We start from the raw sequence: 7,927 nt of genomic DNA, 5'->3' as shown, positions 1-7,927 counted from the left end.
GGGTGGGGCTTCTCAGATTACTTAATGCTTTGCCTGATCATCCTCTTAAGAAAAATGAAATACTTGATATCTTTTATAATGGACTAACCGATGCTTCCAAGGACTACTTGGATAGTTCTGCTGGTTGTGTTTTCAAGGAAAGAACAGTTGACCAAGCTGAATTATTATTGAATAATATGTTGACTAATGAAAATAATTGGACTCTTCCTCTGCCAATTCCGGAGGAAATTCCTGAGCCAATTGAGCCAACTCCTGAGCCTATTCCTAAACCTACTCCGAAGAAGAGGGGTGTTCTATTTCTCAGTCCTGAAGATATGCATGAGGCAAAGAAATCAATGAAAGAAAAAGGTATTAAAGATGAAGATGTTAAGGATTTACCACCTATTGAAGAAATACATGGTCTTAATATACCGCCTGTTAAAGAAACACATTGTCTTGATAACCCGACACAGGTAGTAAAGGTAAATTCTCTCTATAGATATGATAAAGTTGAAATCCCGTCTACTAAATTTCATAGCCCTTGCTTAGATGAATTTGATGACTTTATGGCTAGACAAGAAAGTTTTAATGCCTATGTTGGTAGAGAATTAAAGAATAATGTTGTCGAGATAGGACGCTTGAGTGATTATATGGCTAGAGTTAAAGGTGAACTTAAACCCATTAGCAAATATGCTTCTATGGTTACCACTCAAGCTGAGCAAGTACTTAAAGCTCAAAGTGATTTGCTCGATGAATTAAATAATAAACATGACTTTGCTGTTAGAGTGGCTACTAGAACTAGTAGAATGACTCAGGAACCTTTGTATGCTGAAGGCCACCCTAAGAGAATTGAGCAGGATTCTCAGAGAAATAATTTAGAGGCACCTAGTTCTTCTAAAAAGAAGAAAAAGAAAAACAATAGGACTTTGCATGCTTCTAGTGAACCTGTTATAGACACACCTGAGAATCCCAATAATATTTCTATCACTGATGCTGAAACGCAATCAGGTGATGAACGTGAATCTAGTGATAATGTTAATGATAATGTTCATGTTGATGCTCAACCTAGCAAAAATAATGATGTAGAGATTGAACATGCTGTTGATCTTGATAACCCACAATCAAAGAATCAACGTTATGATAAAAGAGATTTTGTTGCTAGGAAGCACGGTAGAGAGAGAGAACCATGGGTTCAGAAACCCATGCCTTTTCCTCCTAAACCATCCAAGACAAAGGATGATGAGGATTTTGAGCGCTTTGCTGAAATGATTAGACCTATCTTCTTACGTATGCGCTTAACTGATATGCTTAAATTAAATCCTTATGCTAAGTACATGAAGGATATCATTACAAATAAAATAAAGATACCGAAAGCTGAAATTTCCACCATGCTTGCTAATTACACTTTTAAAGGTGGAATACCAAAGAAACTTGGAGACCCAGGGGTACCAACTATACCATGCTCCATTAAAAGAAACTATGTTAAAACTGCTTTATGTGATCTTGGAGCCGGTGTTAGTGTTATGCCTCTCTCTTTATATCGTAGACTTGAATTGAATAAGTTGACACCTACTGAAATATCTTTGCAAATGGCTGATAAATCAACTGCTATACCTGTCGGTATTTGTGAGGATGTGCCTCTTGTTGTTGCAAATGTCACTATCTTAACGGACTTTGTTATTCTTGATATTCCCGAGGACGATAGTATGTCGATTATCCTTGGAAGACCCTTTTTGAATACTGCAGGGGCTGTTATTGATTGCAACAAAGGCAATGTCACTTTTCATGTTAATGGTAATGAGCATACAATACACTTTCTGAGGAAACAATCTCAAGTTCATAGCATCAATTCTATTGGAAAAGTTCCAACTATCATTATTCGAGGTTTTGAATTTCCTCTTCCTACTATCAAGAAAAAGTATGATACTCTTATTGTTGGGGATGTTCATATCCCCATTGAGGTAACCTAGTGTTATTCGAAATTTCTCCGGTTCCGTGTTATTCGGAATGAGTTTGTTAACAAGACTTGATCAACCTTGTTAGTGGATTCATTTTGATGATCATGAGATGGATGAAACTAGAAGGCACAACCTTCTGTACCCTCTTTTTACTTTCTGTTATTTAGAATAAATAAAGCAAAAATAGTATTATTTGTCTGTTTTCTGAATTATCCGTGCAATAAGAAATACCCCGAAAATAAAAGTTCTCCAAATGCCCTGCAAATTTAGTTTGATTTTTTATGGAATATTTGAGGATTTTAGGCACTGAGAACACTGCAGGGAGGGCAAGCACCTGGCCACGAGGGTGGAGGGTGCGCCCACACCCCCTGGGCGCCCCTCCTGTCTCGTGGGCCCATGGTGGCCCCCCTCCACTTATTCCTGCACCCACACACTCCATCTTCTTCCCAAAAAATCCCCATCCAGCTCAAGCACGAGTTCTAGCTCATTTTGCTGCAATTTTCGATCTCCTTGCTCAAAGCTCCATTCACAAAACTGCTTTGGGAGATTGTTGCTTGCTATGTGACTCCTCCATTGATCCAATTAGTTTTTGTTCTAGTGCTTTGTTCATTGCAATTTTTTGCTGCATAGGTGACCCTATTCTTGAGCTTGCGTGTTAAATTTATGAGGTCCCAAGTAATTCCAATGCATGATATAGGCTCTAGGCACTTGAAGGAGTAGTTGCTACCAATCTTGTTTAGTTTTATTCACTTTTATTTTGAAGTTACTAAAAATTTCAGAAATTTTTCAGAAAAAGAAATATGTCCAGGAGAATGTATGAAGGTGGTTCCTCAACAAAGAAAGGACCCAGGCATGCTATGCGTGAGCAAGACGATGAACCACCAAGGGATGCTGAAGTGCGAGCTTGTGAGTGGCCATCAGACGAGTTTATGGTCAAAGCAGGCATTAAGGATGAATTTGATGCATATGTGCGTAATGCCGACCTTGAGGACTTCTTACAAGATAAGTGTCCTCAGTACTATCAATTGACTGATTCATTCGTAAGAAGGTTTAAATATAAATCTTCATGTAATTCTCAGAGTGTCCTGTTTGATATTTATGACAAATCTTACACCATGGACTTAGAAGATTTTACAACTGCTTGCAAACTCCCGCAGTGAGGCAATGTTAATGACCCCCACAGATCTGAATATAAAGACTTTCTAGCTAGTATTACTGTGGGAGAATCTAGGGATATAACACAAGCTACCATAGGGAGCATTCATTTTCCTGCTATACACTATTTTGCTCTCATCATTAGTAGATGCATTAACGGTAAAGATGAAGCATGTCACATGTGTGTCCCTGATCTTTGTGTCCTCAAGAGTGATGTGTTAGGTAATAAAGAATACAACTTGGGGGCAATAGTTGCACGTAGGTTGCATAATAATGGTATGTCTGGAGATTTATTTGGAGGGATTTATGCGACCAGTGTTGCTAATTATCTTGGTATAGCCCCACGAGAGGGGGATATGGAGTTGCTTCCTACTTATTTAGATTATGACGCGATGGTCAAACATCATTTTCTTTTGAGGAATGAACTATTCCTCCAGTATCGACTAATCTTTGACAGGCGTAGCTCTGTCCATGTTACTCTCCCTGCTCCTTCCCCTTTTGATTACCAGGCAAAACGAAGATATGTTATTACCAGGGAGGAGGCAGCTGAAAACGAGGGGAGAGTGGAAGCGGCTCGCAAACATGCCGCAGCTCAGGATGCATTTGTTGCTGCATCTCAGTACAACCCCAGTTATAACTTCGGATATCAGCCAGGCTATCCTTGGCATTAGACCAACTTATGCCAAAAGCCTAAGCTTGGGGGAGTACATATTTCTCACCGACTTTACATTCATGTTCACACATTATTCTAGTTGTCGGTGCTCATACTCTTTCATTGTATTATCCATGCTAGTTTAATTTCTTTTTCTAGCTTTCTTCTTGTGTGTTTGATAAACATTAAGAAAAACCAAAAAAATAGTTAGTTTAATTTCCTTGCTTGTAGTAGTAATTAAAATGAAAACCCAAAAAGATTTCTCGTTCTTCTTTTACTTGTTGGGAGCTTTCCCGTGTAAATATCTTTATTTCTTTTCTTTCCTTTGGGGGGTCGAGAGTAGAAGACCATATTGAAAATGTTTAGTGGATCTCGTATGCATGATTGTTGATTTAACTTAAAGCCCATATTACTTGTCTTATCTCTTGAGTTGAATGCTTGCAGATTCCAGCTTAGTCCAATGCAAGTGAACTATTATTATTATACACATCATTCGGTCATGCAAGGGAAAGGAAATAATGATGATATATGATGGACTAATTGGTATGAGAAAAGCTGGTATGAACTCGACCTCTCTTGTTTTTGTAAATATGATGAATTCATCGTTCCTAATTCAGCTTATTATGAAGTAAACATATTTGCAGTGACATTTAGAGATTATAGTTGCTTGTGCATGCTTAATTAGCTATGAGTTATAATGGTTTACCTTGCGTGCCAACATGCTATTAAAATGACTGTGATGTGGTATGATGGCATGGTATCCTCCTTTGAATGAATTGAGTGACTTGACTTGGCACATCTTCACGCATGTAGTTGAAACAAATCAACATAGCCTTCACGATATTTATGTTCATGGTGGATTATATCCTACTCATGCTTGTACTCGGTGTAAATTAATTTTAATGCATGTTCATGACTATTGTCGCTCTCTCAGTTGGTCGCTTCCCAATCTTTTGCTAGCCTTCACCTGTACTAAGCGGGAATACTGCTTGTGCATCCAAACTCCATGAACCCCAAAGTTATTCTATATGAGTCCACCATACCTTCCTATATGCGGTATCTACCTGCCGTTCCAAGTAAATTTGTATGTGCCAAACTCCAAACCTTCAAATGAAATTCTGTTTTGTATGCTCAAGTAGCTCATGTTTCAACTAGGGCTGTTTGTATCTTCCATGCTAGGTGGATTATTCTCAAGGGGAGTGGACTCCGCTCCTCATTCACGAGAAAATGGCTGGTAACTGGGATGCCCAATCCCATGATCAAAAAGATCAAAGCAAATCAAAATAATTAAACAAAACTCCCCCAGGGCTGTTGTTAGTTGGAGGCACTCGTTGTTTCGAGCAAGCTATGGATTGATGCTTGTTGGTGGTGGGGGAGTATCAATTTTTACCATTCCGTTTGGGAACCTCCTATAATGTATGTAGTATGGAAGATATCGCCATCTCATAGTTGTTGCGTTGATAGTGAAAGTGTGCCGCTCAAAATGTTATTCATCTCTATTTTAAAATCGAGCTCTGGCACCTCTACAAATCCCTGCTTCCCTCTGCGAAGGGCCTATCTATTTACTTTTATGTTGAGTCATCACCTTCTTATTAAAAAGCACCCGCTGGAGAGCACACTGTCATTTGCATTCATTACTATTAGTTTATATTGGGTATGACTTGATTGGATCTCTTTTACCATGAATTACAATGCTTAGTCATTCCTTGATCTTTAAAGGTGCTCTACATTTATGTTTTGCAGTCTCAGAAAGGGCTAGCGAGATACCATCTTGTTATATCATATTATGATTGTTTTGAGAAAGTGTTGTCATTCGAGTTTTATTATTATTGCTCGCTAGCTGATTATGCCATTGATATGAGTAAACATGAGACCTAAGTGTTATTGTGAATATGGTTAGTTCATAATCTTTGTTGAAAACTTGAATGCTGGCTTTACATATTTACAACAACAAGAGCAAACAAAGTTTGTAAAAGTTTTTCTTTATCAGTTTTAGTTTTTCAACTGAATTGCTTGAGGACAAGCAAAGGTTTAAGCTTGGGGGAGTTGATACGTCCCCAACGTATCTACTTTTACAAATACTTTTGCCCTTGTTTTGGACTCTAACTTGCATGATTTGAATGAAACTAACCCGGACTGACGCTGTTTTCAGCAGAACTGCCATGGTGTTGTTTATTGTGCAGAAAACAAAAGTTCTCAGAATGACCTGAAAATCCACGGAGATAAATTTTGGAAAATATAAAAAATACTGGCAAAAGAATCAAGGCCAGGGGGCCCACACCCTGTCCACGAGGGTGGGGGGCGCGCCCCCCTGTCTCGTGGGCCCCCTGCTGCTCCACCGACCTCAACTCCAACTCCATATATTCCGTTTCACGGAGAAAAAAATTAGAGAGAAAGTTTCATCGTGTTTTACGATACGAAGCTGCCGCCAAACCCTAATCTCTCTTGGGAGGGCTGATCTGGAGTCTGTTCGGGGCTCCAAAGAGGGGGATTCATCGCCGTCGTCATCATCAACCATCCTCCATCACCAATTTCATGATGCTCACCGCCGTGCGTGAGTAATTCCATCGTAGGCTTGCTGGACGGTGATGGCTTGGATGAGATTTACCATGTAATCAAGTTAGTTTTGTTAGGGTTTGATCCCTAGTATCCACTATGTTCTGAGATAGATGTTGCTATGACTTTGCTATGCTTAATGCTTGTCACTAGGGCCTGAGTGCCATGATTTCAGATCTGAACCTATTATGTTTTTCATGAATACATGTAAGTTCTTGATCCTATCTTGCAAGTCTATAGTCACCTATTATGTGTCATGATCCGACAACCCTGAAGTGACAATAATCAGGATACTTCTCGGTGATGACCATAGTTTGAGGAGTTCATGTATTCACTATGTGCTAATGCTTTGTTCCGGTTCTCTATTAAAAGGAGGCCTTGATATCCCTTAGTTTCCACTAGGACCCCGCTGCCACGGGAGGGTAGGACAAAAGATGTCATGCAAGTTCTTTTCCATAAGCACGTATGACTATATTTGGAATACATGCCTACATTACATTGATGAACTGCAGCTAGTTCTGTGTCACCCTATGTTATATCTATTACACGAGGAATCGCATCCGACATAATTATCTATCACTAATCCAATGCCTACGAGATTTTCACATATTGTGCGTCGCTTATTTACTTTTCCGTTGTTATTGTTACAATTACTATAAAACTTCTATCTTATACTTTTGCCATTGTTACCGTTACTATCATACTACTTTGCTACTAAATACTTTGCTGCAGATACTAAGTTATCTAGGTGTGGTTGAATTGACAACTCAACTACTAATACTTAAGAATATTCTTTGGCTCCCCTTGTGTCGAATCAATAAATTTGGGTTGAATACTCTACCATCGAAAGCTGTTGTGATCCCCTACACTTGTGTGTTATCAGCTTGCCGAAGGCAACAACCCACCGGTGAACTTTACTGTCAACGGGCACAACAACGACAAATGATACTACCTTGGTGATGGTATCTATCCTCAGTGGACCACTATTGTCAAAACAATCCCCAACCTTGTCGGAGAGAAGAGGAAAAGATTTGCCCTAGAGCAACAGAGTGCTAGGAAGGATGTTGAGCGTGCCTTTGGTGTTTTGCAATCTTCATGGGGCATCGTTTGGTATCCTGCTAATACCTGGAGCACGCAGAAACTGTGAGAGGTGATGAATGCTTTTGTGATCATGCATAATATGATCGTAGAAGATGAGCGCCCGGAACGTCTGTGAGAAATAAGCTCCATATTTTGCACATATAAAAAGTGTGGCAAGATTTTCTAAGACAAGCCAAAGCGTTGCTAAATTTTTCAAAACACATAAAGTAAGGCAAATGTGATGAAAACTGTGTGGTAGACCAAGTTAGTCACCAACCAAACAGGCCCACTATGTTAGCGAGAAAAAGACAAGAAAACTCGATAATCTATCATGCATATTCGCATAGGTGTGGCAGCTCTCGCGAGGTATCAAAAAAATTGTTAGCCGGTATCTGGTGCATCGGTGCTTGTGGTGCATTCACTCTTGGATGCACTTATTAAAATACTGAAGAAAAAAGTAGTAGCACGTTGACACGTCTATGTTATCACAAAATTCAAAATGTAAATTAGATATTAAAATTACAAAGCCAACAGTGAATAGCATATA

The sequence above is a fragment of the Triticum dicoccoides genome, chromosome 7B, assembly GCF_002162155.2.
Source record: "Triticum dicoccoides isolate Atlit2015 ecotype Zavitan chromosome 7B, WEW_v2.0, whole genome shotgun sequence".
Lineage (NCBI taxonomy): Eukaryota > Viridiplantae > Streptophyta > Magnoliopsida > Poales > Poaceae > Triticum > Triticum dicoccoides.
This window is presented reverse-complemented; position numbering follows the sequence as displayed.